We start from the raw sequence: 9,845 nt of genomic DNA, 5'->3' as shown, positions 1-9,845 counted from the left end.
CACACATGGCAATGTGGTTTGCTGCCTCTATCCCCCCGTCACCTACATCTGGCATTTCTCCCCATGTTGTCCCTCTCTGACCTCCCCCCCCCCTCCCCTCACTGTCCCTCCCTTGGCCCCTCCAACAGACCCCAGTGTGTGATGCTCCCTTCCCTGTGTCTGTGTGTTCTCATTGTTCAACACCCACCTATGAGTGAGAACATTTAGTGTTTGATTTTCTGTTCTTGTGTCAGTTTGTTGAGAATTATGGTTTCCAGATTCATCCATGTCCCTACAAAGGACACGAACTCATCATTTTTTATGGCTGTATCGTATTCCATGGTGTATATGTGTCACATTTTCCTTGTCCAGTCTATTGTCGATGGGCATTTGGGTTGGTTCCAAGTCTTTGCTATTGTAAACAGTGCCACTATGAACGTACGTGTGCATGTGTCTTTATAATATAATGATTTATAGTTCTTTGGGTATATACCCAGTAATGGGATTGCTGGGTCAAATAGAGTTTCTGTTCCTAGGTCCTTGAGGAAGTGCCACACTGTCTTCCACAGTGGTTGAACTAGTTTACACTCCCACCAACAGTGTAAAAGTGTTCCTATTTCACCATATCCACTCCACTATCTGTTGTCTCCAGATTTTCTAATGATCTACATTCTAACTGGCATGAGGTGGTATCTCAATGTGGTTTTGATTTGCATTTCTCTAATAATCAGTGATGATGAGCATTTTGTCATATGTTTATTCGCCTCATATATGTCTTCTTTTGAAAAGTGTCTGCTCATATCCTTTGCCCACTTTTGGATGGGTTTGTTTTTTCTTGTAAATCTGTTGTAGTTCTTTGCAGACTCTGGATATTAGCCCTTTGTCAGATGGGTAGACTGCAAAATTTTTTTCCTATTCTGTTGGTTGCTGGTTCACTCTAATGATTGCTTCTTTTGCTGTACAGAAGCTCTGGAGTTTAATTAGGTCCTATTTGTCTATTTTGGCTTTTGTTGCCAATGCTTTCAGTGTTTTAGTCATGAAGTCCTTGCCTATGCCTGATATTTATTTTCATCATCACTATTTAATTACCTACTTTTATTAATAAAGTTATTGCCTAAATTATAGAGCAAACCTTCTAGGAGAACTGAACTTTTATCCTGTAAACTTTACCATAATTTTTGAAAATCAATTTAAGTAATTAGGGGAGTAAAAATATTTTTAAACCTGAATTTTTTAACTAGTTCAAAAGTTTGGAGATAATTACCATCTACAAAATAAAGAAATGTGATAATGTACCAGTCAATAATGCCTTAAACTTGTCTGAAGTACAGCATTAAGATTAATGGCTCAAGGAATCATGAACAAATGAGGTATAGTCATTTCATTGCACAAAGGTAAAATATATTTGTAGAAACAGAATAGAGTAATTTTTTAAATGGTATTTATTAATTAGAACATTATAATAAAAAAGAAACTAAAAACAGATTTTGGAAGCTTTGTAACTACATAAAATTGCTATTATATATTACAGTATAGGTACTTGTAATTTGCAACACAGAACATCTTAATATTTTGTTCAGAAATTAGAAGATCATTAAAATTTTGAGGTCAGGTATATCAGATGTAGCAGCTAATATACATCATCATCTAAGAGCCATGAAGCTGTCTGGATATCTTTCCCAAGTAGTAACCTAACATTCCTCAAGGGGATTCTTTTCAAAGAGCAGCCATAATATAGGCAATTCTTGCTAATTTAATGACCATCTTCAAGCTGTATAAGAGTATAATAATAAGGATGTCTTGAAGATGCCATTGTCATAAAAATACATGTGTCTGTATGTGAGACCTTTAATAAAACCTTTATTTTCTTTGAATGACTTACTGATTTACAAATTACCTGTGTTAAAAGTAATAATAGAAAATATATTTTTTAAAAGTATATATATTGCTACAAATCAGTGAAACTGTACATTAGAAGGCCTTCGTCATATAGAACATATATAATAACTAGCATATGCAACTTAGTGTTTGCTTTGCCCCTCCAGTCACCAATACAAGTCCGCTGCACTGCTGGTTCTTCCTTTGTCGAAAGTCTTCGCATGTCATAGACAGCTGTGCTGTGAATACTAAGATGGGCTCTTGACTACAGGTTTTAGCTATCAGAATCAGGACTCTAATGGTACAGGAATTATATAAAAAAGAGAAACAGGAGGGCAAATACTAGGAATTTCCTCAACTCACATAACAATCAAATACTGAATAAAGCTCAACTTAAATTATTAATATTTAAATAAATATATAACATATGTATATATTTATGGTGATTAACCTATTCCTACTTTACTCTCAAACCCCACAGGCTCTGTCAGAGAAGAAATGTGTCTTTCAGATAAAATTTACCAGACCAAAAATAGCCAAGTGCACCCCCAGAGAATGGAATGGTAGACAAAAATTCTGGTTCATGAGTTAGAGTTAGTGCTCTGATGGAAATAGGAGTTTGTCTCCCTAAAAAGGCAGATTATATATTTATATATATAATCTATTAATTAATTTATTAATATAATGTTTATTATAACGTATTGGTGTTAATATAATTTATTCATAGATTAATTTTTATTAATTCATATAATATGTATAGAGATATTTAATGTATGTTAAATATATAATATAAAATATTTATATTTAAAATTTTTATTTTAACAATTTGTCAGTTTTTTTTTATGAACTTATATGTGTTGTTTTTGTTTTTTTCACACATTAGAAATTGGTGTTTAAACCCATCACCCTATCTCTCTTTATTCTAGTTTTATCAGCTAATATTTTGCCAGAAATCTAAGCTAGTACAGCTCTGATCCTGGGCATAACCAGCATCCTGAATAGACACATGCCTGTACCACTTGCTGGCATTATATTCTGAATTTAGATTTGATCAAACACTGTTCCTGGATTTTGGCAGGAACATAAGACTCCTGAATCAAAGGTGAAGGACTTTATTACTCGTGGCCCGGAAAATAATATGAGCATCAGTATACTCATGTCCATTTTTTTTTTTTTACTGCTATTTTAGGAGGTAATGTAGATAGTCTCACATACATATCTACATAGTGGGATATGTGATTAAGAACCCAAAGTTTAAGAACCCAAAGTTTAAGAACCTGAGTCTTTGTACTAGGCAATAAGCATTCCTGCACTTTCCTCTGAAGAGAAATCCTATTTCTGTTTTCCAGTGCTGAAAGTGCTTATAAATATAGCAGTTAGTGCCTCACTTGCAAGACATGCAGAAATTCAAGGAACTCATGGAAAGTTGTTCCCCAGCAAGTTGAAGAATATATGATTATTTTTAAAAAAATTAAATTCTTGCCAAATTCCTTCCTCTTCTATCACCGCCAGCAACCCACTTCACCTTTTCTGTGGACTTCAATTAATAGATTAAGGAAAATATATTTGGTCAAATAGGCATTACAATGTTATGTCTGAGATTTTATAGAAATTTGGAAAGAATTGGAAAAATTTATAAAAGGGTACAAGAAAAATATGGCTGTTATGAAAACAGTGTAATATTTTATCTGTTATGATGAAAAACTGCTGTTCAGGGATTCTAGAAGATAAACAATTTCAAGAACTTTAACATTTCAACTTGATTAGTGGTCGGTTGCTAAAGTTTATTTTTTAATTGTATGAAAATAATATCAATAGAACTAAATTTATACATTAATGTGTATTTAAGTAAACACAGTCTCTCATACTTTCTTCTTATATGTTTAATACTGTAAAACTTAAGCATTCATGTCAAAATTAGAAATAAAATGGCCACATTTTAAGGGTTGTCATTTGTTTTGTTTTGAAAATTAGAGAAAGTTACTTGATGAATTGTCTACATTATATAAGAGACAAAACTGCACATGGAAACATTAAAAAGTTAGATGGTTCAAAACTTATTAATCCAAAATTTGTAACAAAGTTATTCTTAATTTTGGTGAGAAAAGCATACTTTTGAATAAGTTTGTTACTCATAGTAATTTGACCACTCTACCATGATAGAACCATTATTTTTTTCTTATTCAGTTTTTTTAAAGATTTGAAAGCAGTGGCATTAAAATTGAACAATCATGAAAAATCCTGATGATAATCGCAGAAAAATATAATCATACATAACAGTAAGTAAATGTTTGAGGTTTCTGTGTCTCTGAACCAAAAGAAAAAAAAAGAAGAAGAAATTAAAACTGTTAGTTAAATTTGCTAAGTTGGTTTGAAAACCCAAGCTGTTAAAAACTGTAATAGTTGACAAAATATTTTATACTTTTGAGAGAAAGCAATTGATGCAAAAGCAAGGGCCAAAAGAGACTCAAGCATAATGTTGGTATTATTAGGCTGCCTCTAAAATAGTCTTCATTAACAATACAAAATTACAAAATTGGATTTACTTTGTTTCAATAAGCTCTGCCATGATATAAAGATATTTTCCTTGTTTTGAAGTGTCTTTTCTCTTTCTTTTATCAGTATAGATTAAGTTATTTGAGAAGTTTCTATTACTGAAAAAGAATCGAAGAATGAGTATAAAAGGAAAATTCTACCACATTTTGGCTCTTTCATCACACGCCTGCTCATACACACCCTCCATTTCATATATTGGGTAATCTACCCTTGTAGGGAGACAAATCCCTGATTCCATCAGAGTACTAAATCTAACTCATGAACCAGAATTTCTGTGCCTATCATCCCATTCTGTGGGTGTAGATTAGGTTACTATTGACCTAGTAAATTTTAAACTAAGGGACACATTTCTTCTCTGACACAGCCAGTAGTATATGGAATAAAGTAGGATTAGGTTAACCACCATAAAAAGTCATATTTGAAAAAAGGACAATGAGAAACACATGAATTTACGGGTGCATAATTATCACAACCCAATACCAGAAATAATAAAGATCTTCTCCTCTGAGAATGATGTAAGTTTCTCAATTAGCTCATCTAGCAAATCCTTATTTTGCTTTATGAAAGAAACTCCTTTCCATCTTTCTCTCCACTCTTGGTTCTGAACTTTGAGAGAAATGATCTTAATCATTTTTTTGTTTATATTTTTCATGTGTCCAAATTGAAGTAGTTCATATTCAAGATTCCACACGATCCAAGAAAGTCACTGATGCTACAGCTATTTTCTTCACATTTCATATATGAAGAAGGGGTAAAATTGGGAAGCCCAGTGAAATGACATCTGCTTACATCCGTTGGTCATCTCTAGCTGCCAAGGAAGCTGAAAAAATATAGTGGTTTTTTTTTTTTTTTGGCCAACTATGTTGTTTATTAGCATAAAATTATGGGGCTGCAAGTAAGATTGAATGGAAACATAAATATTGGCACAGTAACTAGTAATCTACGAAACAAAGCATAACATCAAATTAATCCTCTTTCTGCAACTGTGGTGTTCTCTTCCCGTTTTCCTGGTGAATCCTTGGTAACACCATCCACTCTATGAGCAACAGAAATCTGACAGTAATTTTTGATGTGTATTTTTCTCTCTTACTCCATATCCAAACATGAAAATATTATCAGAATTCTCTTTCTTTTTATAATGTCAGCTAGATAATGTGCTGATAGCATAATAAGGTTCGAGGAAGGGATATCTCACACATAAGCCTGAAAACCCAGTCATCACACTTATGAACTACAAAAAGATCTCTCAGGATGCTTAACTACCTTCAACCTGGGTCCCTTAATTGCATGACACTCTAGCTCCAGCTACATGTTTTTTCCTTGCATTTTCAATCCAAAACCACTAAAACCTATGAGATATACCCATGATCAGTTTCTCATTAATTTCTTAATCCTTTGCAATCTGTTTTCTGTTGCTTTTCTCCAATCTGAACAAACACCCCTTTACATGGTATTCAAGGGCATCAACTTTCTAAATCAAGTAAAACTTCTAATTTTCATTTTATTTATTCTCACTGAAGCTTAAGACTCTATTGCTCACCTCCACCATCTTGGACCTTTTTTTATCCTTTTCACTCTACTTTTACCATCCATTCATTCTTCCTTCCTATAACTTTATAAGAACTCCTCTTTCTCCTCTATGTCAGTTAACTCACTTGTATTTAGGATACTATTCATTATTGTTGCCTTAGAAAGGATAAATAATCATCTCTCTCCTTTATATTTGACAACTTTATATAAAATAGGTAATCTCAACAATATTCAAATATACTGTATTAAGCAGAGTGGCTCTCAAAAAATGTCTATACCCTGATCCCTAAAATGTATTTGCATATTAGATGAACTAGAATGGATTTTCAAATGTAAATAAGGTTATAGACTTTAAAATAAGATGATTATACTGTATTATCCAGTTGGTCCAGTCTAATCATGTAAATCCTTAAAGGGAGGAGTGTAGTAGAAAAAATGATGGAGTAATTTAGAAGTATAAGAGAGGCTTGACTTGGCCAAACTGGAAGGGGTAAATGGAAAGCATGCACATAAATGGAGACAATCCCTGGGAGCAAACATTTGCTCCCAGATGACAGAAAAGAAATGAGAACCAGAGTTCTACAACCTCAAGAAATGAAATTCAGCCAATAGCCTGAATAGGCTGAGAAGCAGATATTTCCTTAGAGGTTCCAGCAGGGAAAGCAGCCTTGCAAAAACTTGATTTCTGTCTCTTAGAGTTTTGACCTACAGATATTATGTAATAATATATTTATGTCACTTTGAGCTGGTCAGTTTGTAGTAATTTGCCATGGCAATAATAAAAAATTACACACAAAATACCTTCTCATCTTAACACAAATAAAGGAAATTCTGGGAATTTGGAGCCTGAATATGGCTCTCCTCCACTCCCCAGCCGTACTTATGTTATTTTGTCTCTCCTGAGCCCAGTGGACTTAGGAGAGTCCACTTGCAGGCTATTAGGGGTGACTGAGGCCTTGAAGTTTGTAGAAGTCCCTTTAAAGAGTGATGTGGGGGACAAGAAATTTCCTGCAATAAGATCAAAAAGTCCAGAGGCCTTAATGGAAGAAAGAGCCTCTTGCCAGGAGCTTTTTGTGGGGGAATTAGTGAAATCTGGGCATAATGCCATAGCCTTTCGTGAGTGTCAGAATGCTAGAAAGTTACTAAAAGTGCAAGCTGGGTCTTTTCAAAATGCCAGAAGGGAAAAAGCATGTTTGTCTTCATTACATATAAAACAGGAAAGTATAGAAAGGCCCACAAGGGGAAAGATAAACTGCAAGGGCCCTAAGCAGAGGCTAGCACTTTGCCCTTAGTTCACAAATGCACAGTGTGGCCAGTCCTTTTGATTTTGTCTGACATTTAGACATGAGTCCCAATATATCCAACACATAAGTTCATAAATACATATAAAAGTGCATACATAAATGCATAAAAATCTGCTCTTTTGATAGGCTCCTCACATAAATAAAAAAGAAACAGACTGAATAATCAAAACACATACCCAGTAATGCAGAATTAGTAGGGGGAAGTTATCAAAATCTTGGATTAAAAAACAAACCAAACACTCAAGCACTTAAAAGTTCTTTATTTTTAATTTTTAAATTTTATTTATTTATTTTAAAGACAGGGTTTTGCTTTTTCACACAGTCTGGAGTGCAGTGGCATGATCTTGGCTCACAGCAGATTCGACCTCCTGGGCTCAAGTGATCCTTTTGCCTCAGCCTCCTGAGTCACTAGGATGACAGATGCATGCCACCATGCCTGGTTATTTTTTAGGTTTTAGTTTTTTGTAGAGATAGGGTCTTGCCATATTGTCTAGGCTGGTCTCAAACTCCTGGCCTTAAACAATCCTGATCTCAGCCTCCCAAAGTGTTGGAATTAAGGCTGTGAGTCACTACGCCTGGCCAAAAGTTCTGGCTGCAACATTATAAAGTGTTCTGGGAGCATAGTCAAATTTAGAAAATTCAGTTTATGAATTAAAAGAGTGGATGATCAGGATTGAATGCTGAATTGAATAACCGAGAAAATCAGATGCAAGAAATATCTCAAAGAACAGATAAGTAAACAAGCTGAATGACTTACACAATAGATCTAAGAGGCTGAATGTGACTAATAAGTTCTGATGGAGAAAAGGGAATAGCAGGAAAAGAGTAAGCAAACAATACAAGAAAATTTCCTTGAGCTGGAAAGAAGTCTGAATTTGCAGGTCTATAGTTTCACATATGTTATAGGCTGCATAACAGAAACCTAACTATAATGACTTAGACAAGTACAGTGTTTATTTTCATCACATTAGAAGATGTCAGATTTTTAATCCAGACCTGGAATGGTGACACAACAGCTTATGGGGTATCCAGAATTTTTCTTTTTTCTTTTGTTTTTGAGATGAAGTATCTATCTTGTCACCCAGGCTGGAGTGCAGTGGTGTGATCTTGGCTCACTGCGACCTCTGCTTCCCGCTTCCTGGGTCAAGTGATACTCAGCTTCCCGAGTAGCTGGGACTACAAGTTCTTGCCACCAAGCCCAGCTAATTTTTTGTATTTTTAGTAGAGATGGGGTTTTACCATATTAGGATGATCTCTATCTCCTGACCTTGTGATTTGCACACCTCGGCATCCCAAAGTGCTGGGATTACAGATGTAAGCCACCGCACCCAGCCATCCAGCATTTTTCTACCTTTTGCCTCTGTCCTTGATATGTGCCATTTGTCTTTATGCTCCCAAGATGCACAGTATCAGAGCTTCCTACCAATAGTGAATCATGAATGCCAAGAGCTTTCACCACATAAAATCTTATGTTTAAAATGGGAAGTGTAATATGCTACTATGACAACATTTACGTCATAATTGTTAGAATGATAATAAATGCTCTGTTCATAAATATTTGAAATAACATAAAACCTGAAATTTCAATAATTCATATCAACAAACATATGTCTGTTTATTTGCTGCACATTTCTTTTCACTTGGTATCAGGCAAGAGGAGCAAACCATATTTTGTTTCTGCTTAATGCTGTACCTGAGGCAGAGAGAAAAGATTAGGTGGTAGAAACTTCCAGTGTTCCTTAAAGTTTCTGCTTAGACATAACATGCACCACACATGTTCACAGTCTGTGGATCAAGGCAAGTCACATGGACAAGACTGACAATTAAGAAAGAAGTATATTTTGTCTGAAAGGAGTTGCTCTCTGTCACATTGCAGTTCATACAGATGTCTGATCATCTCAGAGAAAAGGAAATAAATGTTAGGAAAATAATTTTTCCCATGAGTATAAATGTATAATTAGAAGAAAATTTAGTACAGTAAATGATACAGTGAGCTTTGAGGTCAAACACACTTGATTTAATTCCGGCTCTGTTGATTATAGGTTGCTTCTAAGCCTTCAACTTCTTATTGGCAAAATATGTTAATAGCTATAATAAATGTTCTATTATAAAACATTTATGCCTTAAAATCCTTTGAAAATGACAGGCACAGTTACCGCCTAACAATTTCTTATCATATCTTAGACCATATAAACATAAGCAATCTTATTTTTCAATGGGAATATCAACCAACTTGCTGATAAGTTTGTGGTAAATATACGAATTATCTGGATTTTCATGCTATATCTTGTTCAGACAGAAAAGGTTAAAGTTTTGGCATTTGTATGGGAGATTAGAAGTTAAATAATCTAAATAGCAGTGTAAACAACTCATGTTAAATTCAAAAAGCTGAATATTTATATAATCATATTTGGCCTTACACAACTGTATATCATTTATGAATTTTCATGAAATGACTTTATTTCAAGAATATAAAGATTGATTGCCATTTTTCAGATTGGGAACAATCAGTTAAATATACATATGCATATCCAGTCATTCTCTGATCTTGCAGAAGATATCCAAAACATATTTATAAATTTAATAATAAAAGGTACT

The 9,845-nt window shown here is 34.1% G+C and overlaps 1 non-coding gene across 1 annotated transcript; it reads right to left on the bottom strand.

Moving 5' to 3' along the window:
* Window positions 1-5,552: 5,552 nt before the first annotated feature.
* On the bottom strand, window positions 5,553-5,656 carry LOC116561290. Its single transcript, XR_004273380.1, has one exon. It is a non-coding gene; the product is annotated as a small nucleolar RNA U13 (small nucleolar RNA).
* Window positions 5,657-9,845: the final 4,189 nt, after the last annotated feature.

Source organism: Sapajus apella, unplaced genomic scaffold (assembly GCF_009761245.1).
Source record: "Sapajus apella isolate SASKATOON/1434 unplaced genomic scaffold, GSC_monkey_1.0 scaffold28, whole genome shotgun sequence".
Taxonomy (NCBI): Eukaryota; Metazoa; Chordata; class Mammalia; order Primates; family Cebidae; genus Sapajus; species Sapajus apella.
This window is presented reverse-complemented; position numbering and strand designations above follow the sequence as displayed.